At 37.3% G+C, this 15,565-nt stretch overlaps 1 long non-coding RNA gene across 7 annotated transcripts in view; it reads left to right on the top strand.

Moving 5' to 3' along the window:
- The window catches only part of LOC309862935, a 243,347-nt gene that overhangs the window by 212,921 nt on the left and 14,861 nt on the right, over nucleotides 1-15,565 (top strand). The window contains exon 10 of one of the 7 annotated variants that reach the window (XR_014310804.1): nucleotides 9,372-9,432. The exons of 5 other annotated variants lie outside the window; for them this stretch is intronic. This is a non-coding gene — a long non-coding RNA (uncharacterized lncRNA). Of the gene's footprint in view, nucleotides 1-3,661; nucleotides 5,614-9,371; nucleotides 9,433-15,565 lie in introns of those variants that run through there. One more of the 7 variants, XR_014310805.1, reaches the window with a different exon arrangement.

Below are 15,565 nucleotides of genomic sequence, written 5' to 3'. Positions count from 1 at the left end.
TCCAATTAAAGGCTTTTTCTAAGTGAAGGTGTCTCTAGGTGACAGTTGGGTACAGTCCACTTCATGAGTGTCTGAGTTGCTGGAATAACCCAAGTCATCAAATGTCTGCCTGGGTATTAAACTGCTCCTAGCTTTGTACATTTCTTGGAAAGGTTAATCATTTTCTTTCCAAATTTATGTGTAAACATTTCTGCCACTTTCTCAAACTTGGTCTTGATAATGTCTTTATAAATCCTTCTCATTGCCTGCTGTACTCAAATCCTTTTTTAGGAAAACTTGTCATACCACAGTCCTGGGAAAGCAACATGACCCCATGACCTCTCCCAGCTTCCCAGTCATTGGATGAACATCTGACCCAAGGACCACCAATCCTTTTGCTGATAAGCGATAAAGCAAAATCTCTTTTTTCAGATTGTTTTTAAAATTAGAAGAGCCAGAGTCTAGAGACAGTAATTTAGACTATGATTCTTCCTGTCCATTCTTACACTGAAATAATCATTTTAAAATATCCTCCATCCTAGCTCTTTTAGACTCAACTGAGTGAGAACACACACACACACACACACACACACACACACACACACACCCCGATGTGTCTCTCTGATGTCCATGTATTGATTTAATAGATACTGATTTTACATTTCCAGTGTGCATTATGTTGAATTTATTGTCATAAGCCTTAATCCTTTGTGGCATGGTGTGAGTAATTTCTTTTCTTTACTATTCTTTTTTTTTTTTTTTAAGATTTTATTTATTTATTTGACAGAGAGATCACAAGTAGGCAGAGAGGCAGGCAGAGAGAGAGGAGGAAGCAGGCCCTCCCGCTGAGCAGAGAGGCCAATGTGGAGCTTGATCCGAGGACCCTGGGATCATGACCTGAGCCGAAGGCAGAGGCCTTAGCCCACTGAGCCACCCAGGTGCCCCGGTGTGAGTTATTTCTAAACAACTTTTACAAGACCTGTGTACCCATTTTTTCAGGGTAGTGGCACGAGAATAGGTTAAATACTTCCCATATCAACTTTTATTTACCCTGTTTTTAATATGTTGATTCCCTATTGTCTGTTTTAAACCAGGCATGATTTGTTAGCTTTGTATCATGACCAAATAAATGGTGAAGTGGGTTTTCTGCCAGGTAGAAGGGATGTGTGCAACACACACTCACACACACATGCGCTCACTGTATATTCACACTCTGATCTTTTAAAGGACAAAATAGAAATGATTGAAACCAGTTGAAATGAGCATAGCCTCGAGGTGTTGCTTAATTTATTTTTCTTAAATCATATGTATATTTACGTAGTTCCAAGAAATGATGTGAACACACAAAGGCCTTGAGGCCTTTTGTATAAACAAGGAACCACCTAGTAGGGAGTCAATTTATGCCTTTTCTTGACATTCAGATATACTGATCATTGCAGCTGGGATGATTGATTACCCAGCAATTTACACCAGTTGTGCTGATGATCAGAGCCTGCTCATTCCTCATCTATGGACAGCTAGAGCTCGTGTTTTGTATAGTTTGAAGGAGAAGCGTTGGGTGGCATGTAATACGTAGGAGTGTTCTTTATTTTTATTTTTGCTAAATGGAAGCACAAACTCAAGTGTTCCACTGAACCCCAACTTAAATTTAGTTGTTTCTGTTTTTTCCCCGAGAATGCATTTGGTACATTTTTTCATCACAACTTTCCAAACCCTGGTTTTCCTTTGGATTTATGAGTTCTTTTCTTTTCCTGAAGAGATTTGTCTAACAGAGACATGCCAGGCCTTCAAGGTCCCATTGAGTTATCTTGTGAGGTTGGTAGACAGCCCTGTCATCCACCCCTGCCTCATGGCGAGCTTGCAGTGTAGACCGCACCAGTTGCGTGAGACAGCATGCAAAGACCACATAATAGAGGGGATTAGATGAGAACAAAAATTTCTTTGCTTTATTTATAGTATCATTGTGGAAGGATGAAAAGCTGTAAGTCAGCTTTGCCTGGGTGTGGACTTGAAATAATCCACTCAGAACTTTGATTGTTCCCTTGACTTTGCCTTGTAAAAGCTTCCGTGGCTCCCGTGGATTATTACTTCATAAAGCTTGGACAAACATCAATTAACATACATCAAAACGTTTCCATTTGTGTCTCTCTATGAATGGAGGAGACCCAAAAGACATAACGGAGCTGGAAGCACTGGCATGGAGATTAGAGGAGGCCAGGCTGTGCAGAGGACACAGGTGCGCTGTTTGATATGTGTTGGAAATAGAGTATTTCTTACAGAACTTGGAGTAATTCTCAAACCAGAACTCTAAAAAACAGCTTATTGGAAACCTTTGCTATTATAAGGACTATATATATATTTTAAACCTAAGAAAGTAGTTGTTGAAGGTTAGATGAAGCCTGTGAATCTGGCTGTTAAAACTGGAGACAGCAGAAGTGATATTAATTTTCCTAAGTCACTTGAGAACTTTTTAATCTTTTTCAAAATTTCTCAGAGTTTAAGATAGGACTTCTTTCAAACAATATGATTAATAGAAATATACTTGACACAAATGTTTGAAAATACTCATATAAAAGTCAGTGTCCAAGAAAAGTATTTCCATAGCATTTTATATTACAGAGTTTTAAATATTTCCCATTTCTTTGTATCTGGTTTATTTTTGTGCAGATATTTTCTACCCATGATATCAATATTACATGTAGCTAGAATGAATTCAATGGCAAATGAATTATTTTCTTTATTGTCACTTATAAAAAAATTGATGACATGTGAGAGGATTGCACTGTTAACTCTAAATATCTCTCAATGTGTGTGTGTATACGATAATAATAAGTATATTTACACAGCTAGTCCTCAGAACATCTTAATTTTGCTATTAAACACAGTGAAACATAGTGGATGATTTAAAAAAATACAATGAGATAAATCAAGAAAATCCTCATTTTTAGGATTATTGTATGTATTATATAATACTAAGGCCCAGTTCCTGGAGAATTTCATTAATAAACCTCAAAAATTGTATTGGGCCAATTTGCTGTAATTTGAAACTCCACATGGTTAGAGTGGTATTAAAGCATACTTGTTTTCCTAGATTGTCTTATAAATCAAACCAAAAGGTTGCCTCTTGCCTTAATATCTTTTGCGAATATTTGTTTTAGCAAAAATTGCGATACTATTCTAGTGTTCGGAAAATTAATAACAGTGCCCGTGTTCTGGTCAATAAGATATGAGAAAACTCTCCTTTTGCATATAAGCAGAAGTTTTTGAAAAGCAAGAATCATTTATTTGATCTATTAAGCTGGGTATGTAGGGCAGATGGTATATGTAGGGCACAGGGAGAAATCTTGGTGCACTGGAGGGACAGAGCCATAGACAGTTGGGCCTGTGGTTGATGTTAACAGACAGGTGGGTCTGATCAGGAAGACACCTGATTGTAAAGGTGGGATTGCATAACACCAGCACCTTTCACATTCAGCTGACACTCTTTAGCCCCTAGAATAGGTAAAGTTGACATTGTGCCCTTCCTCTATCCTAGGCTGGCCACTTGAGAGACAAGATTCAGACAATGGCTTCATGTGGGGCTGCTGGTCCATCCTCTGTTCTCTGCATTTAAGCATCCTGAGACTTAGAGTTCTGCTTTTCTATTGTGTGTCTAATTGCAATAGGGGTGATCTCTTTCCAGATGACCCTTGGCACCAATTAGCTACTTCCTTCCATGTGGAAGGAAGTCTGCTCTGTAAAATCATTGGATCCTATTTATGTTGAGTACAACTGACCTTCAGGAGAAGTGTTTCCGAAGAGACAAGAAACTGTCTTCTGGTTTTGGCTCTGTTGGCTGTGCACACCTGTTTTGCTCACTCATTGAATTCTGTTGGAACATTGGAACTCTACCTTTTTGGAGCTCTGGCAGAGATCTCAAAGGAAGGAAATTTGGCAGGGTGGAGAAAAACGTGGGTTTTGAAGATGGGAAGATCTGGTTTTTGATGTTGTCTCTGCTAGGTACATCACAAGAGTGTTAGTGATGAGTAGAATTAGTGATGATGTGTGATGTGTCCGGCAACTTTTTTTTTAGCATGAGGTAGAAGCCCAATAGGAGGTAGCTATTATGAAAAATAGTCCCATTTCTCCCATTTCACCTCCCTGATTTTGCAGTTTTAGCTCCATTCATTCAGAAGTCATAAGTGGCGTGATTATCTCTCATTTCCCTCATTTGACTGTGGTTGTGGGAGAATGAATGGACAATGGAAAAGGGTGAGAAAAACTGTGAAGGACAATGGGATAGTAGCAGACTCTTAGCGGTATATTCATTAAGACAGACTTTTCGAAGGCTTCTCACATAGGGAAGTATGTTTAATTTAACCCAGCAAACACTTGTGTTCCTCATACATTTATTATTCTGATCACATGGATAAGGGGTCACCATGATTATCACAAGCTTGGGTGAAGCTTTCCTATGCTGCTTTGAGGAAGGAGCCTTGACCTGGTTAAAGTGAATCTACTTTGATAAATCAAAAACATTTATTAAAAAAGATACTCTACTTCCAAGGATCTTTTCCAACAACTTGCTTTTTTTGGTTGCCTATCACATGGCTACATAATTTTTAGACACCAAATGAAAAGCATGTGTAACAGAGCACAGAACTGCACTTCTGGTCCATGTTACCATGGGTAATGTCCGATATGAAAAATGGGCTTTCTTGCAGTAGAACACACCACTTTAATTATTACAGGCAGTATGGAAACATGAATATTTATACAATTAGAAACTTGAAAACATTGCACAAATTCTTTCTAGTTGGACTCTTACATAGACACTTTCCCTGCAATCTGCTCTATAAACTTAGACCAAAGATGAAATATTGTGGCAGCCCTAAGTTCACTGGTTCTAGAAAGAAATGCTATAAAATTGGTCCCATGAAATAAAATTGTTAGCACAGAGTCTCAAAGTTGCTTCAATTGTTTGTTTACGTATGTATGTATGTATTTATTTTTTGGTGTCTATTTTCACTTGAGCAGTGGTAAGGTGTTTTTTATTCAAAACTTTTGTTCTACTTGGTTTTGTGTGACGAAATTAAAATCACACACTGGGGTGCCTGGGTGGCTCCGTGGGTTAAACCTCTGTCTTTGGCTCAGGTCATGATCTCAAGGTTCTGGGATGGAGCCCCACATTGGGCTCTCTGCTCGGCACGGAGCCTGCATCCCTGTATCCCCCGCCTGCCTCTCTGCCTACTTGTGATCTCTCTGTCAAATAAATAAATAAAATATTAAAAAAAAGAAATTAAAATCACACAAAGCAAGCATGTGGCTAATTAGACTATTTGAACAGTTCACTTAAGGTTGTAAATCGGGTCTTACTATAACCCCCTTTTACGGATTTTTTTTCATATTTTCTCCTTCGGATTCTAATTTTTGAGTGCAAAGATAGATCTTATGTATGTTCAAAACTTAATTTGACTCATTTGGAAACACATAAAACACACCTGTATATACATACATAAGTACCCATGCAATTAAAGTTCAAGACCTAAATCTTCTTAAAATTTTACAACATAGGATGCCTCTAGCTTGTCCTCATAAAAAATTGTGCCTCTGCTAAGGGTTTCATTTCTACGTTTCTTAGATAAAAGTAGCCAGAGTTTGATTCTCTGCTAGATTCATGTGTTATTTATTTATTTATTTATTATTATTATTTTTTAATATAATTTTTTATTTTTTATAAACATACATTTTTATCCCCAGGGGTACAGGTCTGTGAATCACCAGGTTTACACACTTCACAGCACTCACCAAAGCACATACCCTCCCCAATGTCCATAATCCCACCCCCTTCTCCCAAAGCCCCTCCCCCCAGCAACCCTCAGTTTGTTTTGTGAGATTAAGAGTCACTTATGGCTTGTCTCCCTCCCAATCCCATCTTGTTTCATTTATTCTTCTCGTACCCACTTAAGCCCCCATGTTGCATCACCACTTCCTCATATCAGGGAGATCATATGATAGTTGTCTTTCTCTGCTTGACTTATTTCGCTAAGCATGATACGCTCTAGTTCCATCCATGTTGTCGCAAATGGCAAGATTTCATTTCTTTTGATGGCTGCATAGTATTCCATTGTGTATATATACCACATCTTCTTGATCCATTCATCTGTTGATGGACATCTAGGTTCTTTCCATAGTTTGGCTATTGTGGACATTGCTGCTATAAACATTCGGGTGCACGTGCCCCTTTGGATCACTACGTTTGTATCTTTAGGGTAAATACCCAATAGTGCAATTGCTGGGTCATAGGTCAGTTCTATTTTCAACATTTTGAGGAACCTCCATGCTGTTTTCCAGAGTAGCTGCACCAGCTTGCATTCCCACCAACAGTGTAGGAGGGTCCCCTTTCTCCACATCCTCGCCATGTGTTATTTATTTATTGATGTGAAAATAAATTTACTTGAGTTCTTGTCATGTTGCTGGACTTTGCATAAATTGTTGCACTAGGTTTTAAGATTTTTTTAAATAATTTTTTAAATTTTTTATAAACATATAATGTATTATTAGCCCCAGGGGTACAGGTCTGTGAATCACCAGGTTTACACACTTCACAGCACTCACCATAGCACATACTCTCCCCAATGTCCATAACCCCACCACCCTCTCCCTACCCCTCTCCCCCCAATCCCCTTCAGTTTGTTTTGTGACATTAAGAGTCTCATAGTTTGTCTCCCACCCCGATACCATCTTGTTTCATTTATTCTTCTCCTACTCACATAAGCCCCCATGTTGCATCACCACTTCCTCATATCAGGAGATCATATGATAGTTGTCTTTCTCCAGTTGACTTATTTTGCTAAGCATAATACCCTTTAGTTTTATCCACATCGTTGCAAATGCAAGATTTCATTTCTTTTGATGGCTTCACAGTATTCCATTGTATATATATATATACCACATCTTCTTTATCCACTCATCTGTTGATGGACATCTAAGTTCTTTTTATAGTTTGGCTATTGTGGACATTGCTGCTATAAACATTTGGGTGCATGTGCCCCTTCAGATCACTATATTTGTATCTTTAGGGTAAATACCCAGTAGAGCAATTCCTGGGTCATAAGGTAGCTCTATTTTCAACTTTTTGAGGAACCTCTATGCAGTTTTCCAGAATGGTTGCACCAGCTTGCATTCCCACCAACAGGGTAGGAGGGTTCCCCTTTCTCCGCATCTTCGTCATAGGCTTTAAGATTTTTAATCACTTTAAATTAATAGTAATTGATTAAATTAATGGTAATTCTGTATCTAACAGAGGATTAGATTGGTAGTATTATTTAATAGAAAAAATAACTCATGCAAGACCATGAATTTAATGCAGTTTATTCATCACCCTTTAGTATGCTCTGTGAATAGAGGCCCAAATTACTATCCTTAGTGATACTTTAGGATATTGAATCAGCAAAGAAAAAGAATCATTCTGCATGAAAATATCCCTCAGGTCTTTCAGTGGCTACAAATACTGAAGCCAGATAAGATGTTCTGCCTATCATTCATCCTCATTTGCTTTGAGCTCCTCTATAGTTATTTCGGTACTTGCCAGTACCAGTACCAGCAAGGGGAAAAGAAGCCCATTGTTGGGGAGAAATTTGTGCAGTAAGTTGGTTATCATATGCCGCTCAGTAAACACTGATGACCCTCTGTTATTTCAAGGATGTATTATCCTAAGTCTGTAAGGGCTGTTGTAACCTCATCCTCCCCAACTTCACTCACCTGTATTTAATCAGGATTGCGACTGATGGAGGGCTTAAAAAGATAGGAAAGGGGATTTAGATTTGAGACAATAGGCAACACCACTGCCTGGCATCTGTCCCTTTAAAAATCTTGTCTTCCTGAGTATGTACCCAACATTATGGGAAAATAATGCCATCATCTATGCCAATCCATTTTTTGGGTTTGACCTAAGACCTTGAAGAAATCTGAGAACTTCGAGGCTTTTTGTCTTAAGTAAATATTTGGAGAAGGTTTCAGAGACAATAGGTTCAAATAATTGTGTAGAGAATGAGAGTAGCGGCATGGGAGTCTTCACCAGCTCTTGTAGTCAGAAGACTTTTTTTACGAGAAGGACTTTTAAGGAAAGCCATGAGTAAAGAGATAGAAGAGGCTTAGCGCTGAGAAGTGGGAGGTCACCTGAGATGTGGCAGTGGGCTGGATGGTGGGTTGGAATGGAATGGGAGGGAGAATGAGTCCTTCCTTATGAGGAGCTGGAATCCTTCCTCCCTTACCTATGCTTCTTTGGAATGAAGAACAGCTGCTCACCATCCATACCACTGCATGATTTAATCTGCCAACTTTTTTCTGGGAATGAAATAATCCTGATTCCTTCAGGTTTTCATCATGGTGTCTGTTTCCTGGCTCTTGATTTCTTTCCACTGATTTTTCTCCAACTCTCCTCATCAGTAATAACTGGGAGATCCAGAGGGGTACACCACTGCTGTATGCAATGGGAGCATGACTAAAACCACCTTTAAAAGCATCTTCTGTTGGCACAGCTAGTTACTGTATTGTCTGACTCTGTTTATTATGTGATCTGAAGAAAGGGAAGTTACCAATCTTAATGGGTCTATATTTTTTTCTCTTGAAAGTGGAAATTTAAGTAGTAGTTTGTCTGTATTTGACTCTTTTTCATTTTCCTCTGATTTTTTCCTGTGCTATTTTTTCTATTGCCCAGTTGTTTTAGACAAATGGATTGTTTTCTACTTGTTTTCATTGGAGTTAAAAGTGTATAGTGTCTTTTGCTGGTGACGGCATTGACTCATTCATGCACTCAGGAAATATTTCTCAATTTCTAGTATGTGAAAGGCTGCATTCTAGGTGGAGGAAAAATACTGTACAGACTCCAGGTAGAGTTAAAATACTGAACAAAAATAGTATCTAGAGTCTTGTGGGGGGGGGAGAAAGACGTTAATAGATAGTTGTATAAAGGATTATATAGTTAAAAAATGGAAACATGGGATTTTGAGGAAAGAGACAAGGTTGTATGAGAATACAGAAAAAGGATACTTACTTGGAATGAGATAAGGCCTCCCTGGGGGAAGGAAAGGCACTTGAGTTGAAATTTGAAGGGCAAGTGAGATGAATTAATTACACAAAGGGGCAAGTATGTCAAGAACTACATTCTGTGTAGAGGAAATACCATGTTCAAAGTGTTGTATATTTACCACATGGTCAGCAGAATTGAATTTCCTTAAATTTGTACTGTCAACTTAAACTCTTTAAGTTTGAGCTGCCCATTTCCTTTCACCTTATTAGGAGTCCCTCAGTTAAGAGTTCATGTAATATGCTGATCCCATTAAGGGATTTGATTCTTTCCTGATTAAATAACAAAATTTTGTATTGTGTTATGTTGTCTTTAATTTCAGAGCTGAGTGAATTGGTTGGTAAAAGGAAATGCAGAATTCAAAATGAGCTTATGTGACAGGCAATCTGGCTACCTCAGGTGAGCGTACGTGTGGTTTAACCCAGTTCCAGAGTATTCATGTGTATGTGGGTGTCCTTTAGTAGATATTCCCTGGACTTTGACATATGTAGCTAATCAAAAGAATTACTTTTTAAAATTCATTCTAATTCCATAGAGCTCTGCCTTGGTATTCTTGAATCAAAAATAGCACTTCAATTTCACCTTCAATCCTAGACTTCATTTAATATTTCTCTTACTGAACCTTCTATATCCGTGTAGACATACACTGCAACAGATACACACTGCTCTTTTTCCTGCTTGTGGTGGACAGATGCTAAGGTTCCCCAAATTCCCTAAATTCTAAGAAAATTTCATTGCATAGAACAGCCTCCTTAGAAAATGGCGATAATTATATATGGTTCTTTAGCCGAATTTCCCAGTTCTGGCCCTCCTGCATATCCCTGTGGATTTCTAGTTCTGCTTTGATCTCTAACATCTACTTGATTAATCAAGATTCCCCAAATTCCTTATCTTTCCTTAAACTCTGTGGTCCCTAAGATTTGACTTAATCGCCCTATGGACTATGGACTTTTGCTTAAATATCTTAGTCTTGAGCCCTAATTCACTATCCTTGCACACCTATTCTTTAAGTACAGAGGGCATATTGCAACGTCATGTGCCTTGGAACCATGTTGATGTCATGTAAACTTTTCAATAGGAGGGGTGTGTGAAAGATACAATGGAAATGAGAGGTAGAGTGTCCTCGAAACTGCTGTTTTTTATTTCAAAATAATTAACATGACAAAGTGGCATATTTTGGGGTACCATATTGTTGTTTCCTTCAATCTCTCCCTTTCTTCCCCTTTCTTCTCACTTCTCCTCTATCCTCCCAGCCCCCAACACAAATGTTAATGCTCTGATGCTTTGGATCATAAATTCTCAATGGTATTTCCTGCTGAGGAAATTTTTATGTAGTCATCAGACAAAGTGAGGTAATCACCTTCAGAGGTATAATTATGTATATAATGTTGGCAAATTTACCTTAACTTCATTATGTGGCAAAATGTTCCTAAATCCTTAATTTATTTATGAGTACAATTTAACATACATTAATTGAAAATCTAGGCTGTGTTAGGCACGGTGCTATGAATTTTGTTTTGAAAATAACATAGTTTCTGAGGAGCTAACATTCCATTGTGGGAGAGTGTACAAAAAAGTATCATAAGATACAGTAAATGTTTTAATAGTTGTGAACCAAGCACTGCAGGAACTAAATTTAAGCACTTTCGTTGAATTCATGGACATCCTGGAAACAAACTTCTTCTTGTTAAGCCATCATATGTACAGCTCTGAACAGATTCCAATGTTAAAAATCAAAATTTAATTATATGAGTTGACATAAAGCTCTTTCTCGTGTAGCCACTAAAATAGAGATCACTAGTACATATTCAGCTCCTTTTAAAATTGTTGAATTATTTTAAGTAACAACAACAACAAAAAACTATGATCATATTTTTTTATCAGCTGCCAACAAAGGCCTCTGCTTATATCATATTTCCAAGGAATTTCATGTTGTAACTAAGTTTATTTTGAGGACAAATTATGTGAACGGAATTCATCAAGCCCTAATTTTATTTTTTCTATGTTCTACATTCCTGGTTATCTATGAAATCTACTATATCGTCAGCTTTGTAATCTTGTCTCATTAACTTCCCTCAGTACAGGAAAATTCTCCAAGAAACATTTAATACCTAGATAAGAAGGGAATCATACATTTTTATGCTTGCTAATGTGAAATTCACATTTATTATGTGATATTTTCTTCTTTCATTATTTCACGTGTTAAACCTTTAATGCTTTCAAACCTTAGCAATATGATAAAGATCTTGAAGGAAAGTTTCATATAAGTTCATACACACAATAGCTATTCAGATATTAATAAATGCAAGAATACTAATGTATTTTCTTAAAATATGTCCTCCTAGAAGATTTTCCATACAGATTGTATCTGCATGATGTGAGATAATGGGAGAATATTGGAGGAGGTTGTTCTCCGAGGGCTCTGAACGTATTAACTTATGCAATTCTCCTTAACAACCAGGAAAGGATTAATCTCATAAATTCTTTGTATGGTCTCTAAACTATGAGTATCTAAACTTTCCTCTCTTCTTAACTTGCTTCTCAAATATTAAGGTAAAATTATTTAGAACTTGGAAGTAAGGCAAAAAGAGAATTGCTTGACTTTCTTTGTTAAGCTATGGGATTTTCTAACAAGTTCACCTAAAGATCATCTGCTTTAAGAATATTAACTTTTCTTGATTTGATGGTTACTGGTATCCATGAGAACATTTTACAACTTGGCAACCATAGATATTAACTTACAGAAAACTGAGAATGTGCACGTATTTATTTTTCTGGTTGTAATGCAAATGATTTCAGCCCAGTAAAGAGGATAATCCAAATTTATGGTTTCTGGTGATTAAGGAAAATAATCTGTTCTTTTTGTTTTGCTCTAATTTGGCAATCTTATTTCAGATTTCTTTTCTTTTCTTTTCTTTCTTTTTTTTTTTTTTACTAACTCTCTATATATTGGGCAGTCTATGTCAGTATAGGGGACTAGCAAGATACACTGGCTTTGCTTCCTGCTTATTTCCTTGTTAATAGTTCAGGCAAACTTTAGTATGTATCTGTATGAGAATTCTATTGTTTTAATGTTTTGAAAATTATCTGACAAAAATCCTGTGACCTCTTTCTACAATTATGATAATAACTTACCAACAAGTTTCCTTCCCTACAATCTCTGCACTAGTTCCCTTTTAAACCACCCCTCCGGCAAAACAAGACTTACCCATCAGAGCAAGACTAGATTCATTGTGGAGCACAACACCCTTTGTATTCATTTCCTAGGGGTGTCATAAGTAACTACCACAAATTGGTGGCTTAAAATGACAGAATTCTATTCTCTCACAATTTTGGAACACAGAATTCCCAAAGCGAGGTGTTAGTAAGGCCTTGCTTTTTCTGAAGGTTTTAGTGGAGAATCTGCTCTTTGTCTCTCCTAGCTTCTGGTAGCTATTGGCATTTCTTAACTCTAGGCTGCAAAATTCCAATTTCTGTAACTATCTTCATAACCTTCTCTTCTCTGGGCTTTCTCCTCTGTGTGAAATATCCTTCTGCCTCATTCTTATAAGGACACTTGTCATTGCATTTGAGATCTACCCAGATAATCCTGTTAATTCTATTTGCAAAAACCATTTTCCAAGAGATTGCCTTCACCAGTCCTGGGGATGAAGGTATGCACATATCTTTAGGGGGCTACTACTCAATCCGCTACACTGTCTGTATCCCTCTCCAGCTCAGTTATCCATCCTTACCCTCTACTGCTTCTCAACAATGTTTCTGTTTATTTCTTAATCCCTACCTTACCCCCAGCCCACTAAATCTGCTCATTGCAACTTATTGTTTCTGTTGTTCATATGCTTTCTCTTCATAGAGTACCCTCCCTTTCTTTTTTTATGTGGCTGGTGTCCAAGCTTCCTTCAAGCAGACCCAACACCCACTCCCATCCTGGTGGTTTTGTTCTGTGCCTTCATTGCCACCTGAACAATCTACTGCTGCTTACTGAGTTCTCTTATCTTTTCTCCCTCGGTATATGCCTGTGCCCCCACTCATATCTTAGGTACAGGGTTTGGATTATGTCATCTTTGATTTTCTACAAACTCACACAGGGCCTGTAAATAGTAGTCATTCATTAAGACTAGAAAATGAGTCAATGAGTCTCTGACCATTTGTTACTAAAATTTAGCTAAGTTCTTTTTTTTTTTCACATCATCTAAAACCTTATTCTATTCTGTTACATCTAGCATTTGGATTATAGATTATTTTATGTTCTGGTAGTTTCTTATCTATCTTGGGCTGTATTGGTTAGCTTAAACTATAAACCTTGAAGGACAGAAATTCATGTCTCCTGTACTGTATATGTTGGGAACATGGAAATAGCTTGCTAAAGATTTGTTAACTTAATCCCCAACGGAAATATCTAGAATATAAGTATATTTTAGGAGGAGGATAGTGTGGTTTAAATTCATTTTTTACTATTTTCACCCTGATAGGGAATCAAACTCTACTTCTCCGCAATTTAATAATGCTTTAGAACTTAGATAAATTATGTTCCTATTGGAATATCTAGTTTCTGGTCTAAAAAAATACTGTTAACCTGCATGAAGTCAGTTTATAGAATTTCATTTGACTTCCCCACCTTATGTCTTAATCACAACCACAATACAAATAATCTGTTGCTTCAAACCCTCCATTCACTCATACATTTTATTCTCATTGACCTTGGCTTACAGAATTTGGATGGAAGAAATCACTAACTAGGAAAGGAATATTTGAACTTTGATTCTATGTTTCAAAGCCTTAATGGAGACCTCAGCCACATGGAAGCATGTAATTATTATAAGCCTACTTTGGGGAAACCACCAGTTTCAAGACAAAGTAATTGTGTTGTATGATAGCTTACTCTAAGAAACTCTATTTTCTGTTCTTAAGTACCATCAAGTCAATATCTGGGCAATGGGAAATTTTTGTTTATCTAGCCTTATGAAATTTTAGCAGCAAAACCATTAAAAAATTCACCTAGTCTTAGGTGTCATTAAAAACTCTATATTTGTGCCAGATTAACTGAAAAATTGGCTTCAGATATAGTGGAGAATTAGGGCCAAGCTTTAGGCAAATGTGGGTATTTCTTTTAGGTGTAAAGTATATAAAATTCGATGGATTCTTGCCCTCTGACCTAAAACCAACTAAAACTCAACAATTTGGCTATGACTTCCTTTGAGGTTTTATATATTTTTTCAGCTATAAAATGTGAACCCAGGTCAAGAGGCATATATTGAAGCCTCAATTTTAGGAAGAAAAATATTTATGAACCAAAAGAAAAATATTTATGAGAATTCTACAGAAACTTGATGGTGAACAGAAAACTTTAAAACCTAAACAACAAACTTAGAATATTTGGGAGAAGTGAACATTTCATGAAATTTGCTCTTACATTTACTCTTCTTTCCATAGTCTAGCTATTAAATTCCACACAGGTTCTTCTTCTATGCTGTCTTACAATTTTTTGATAGATTCTATAGAGGAGCTTTTTAAATTTTTTTCCTTTGCCTTCAATGTCGTAACTTATTTGAACCACTCTCTCTCTCTCTCTTTTTTTTTCCCCACCAAAGCTCTTCTTTCCTTGGGAACTTCCCAGAGTTCCCCTGAGGACTAAATCAGAGGGCTCAGTGAATGAATCTAGCAATTTTGTACTCCAAGATACTCTTCCTGTAAACACTGTTTTGACTACCACCTGTGCAAGGACACAGCTTGGTGACATGCCCCCACTGAAGGATGAACTTTTTGTGTTCTATGGAAACTCATCTCAGGAGATGAAGAGGTGGCCTATTTATCTCCCCCTTATTTAGCCATCCCAATCTTGGAGCTCATCGTCATTTCCAGAGCATTTTCTCACTGTTTCTTACATTTCAGCAGAGGGGTGTGTTGAGCTCTTACACAAATAAAACCTTCAGGGATTTGTCTAGACTTACCCCAAACATCCCATATGTACTGTTTCCTTCTTTCTTTTCCTCTTTTCTTTTTCCCAATAATCTCTTTACTTCATTCAGTGAAAACTTCCATGCCTTAGAACATTTTCCTCATCTTGCAGAGATTTATTCTTTGTTTATTTATTTGAGAGAGAGCACAATTGGGAGGGGCGGAGGGAAAGGGAGAGAGAATCCCAAGCAGCCTTTGCACTGCATAAACAGCCTACCATGGGGTTCAATCTTGGGATTGAACAATCTTAGGACAATCTTAGGACTCATGAGATCATGGCCTAAGCTGAAACCAAGAGTTGGCCAATTAACTCCCAACTGAGCCATGCAGGTGCCTCTCTATATTATATACTTCATGCTTTAATCAAATTAGACTCTTTGCTTTTATTAATTCCTTCATTACTTCATTCATCAAATATTTATAAATGTCTTCTATGTGCTGGGCACTGTTCAAGTCTCCTAAGATACATCAATAAACAAAACAGACACATTTTGTCCTCTCACAAGCCTTGTATTCTAGCATATCCTGGGCACCCCTGGCTTTGCATGTTTGTTCATC

This window comes from Mustela nivalis (assembly GCF_964662115.1).
Source record: "Mustela nivalis genome assembly, chromosome: 4".
NCBI lineage: Eukaryota > Metazoa > Chordata > Mammalia > Carnivora > Mustelidae > Mustela > Mustela nivalis.
Note: the sequence above shows the minus strand (reverse complement) of the source record. Positions and strands in the feature narration are given on the sequence as shown.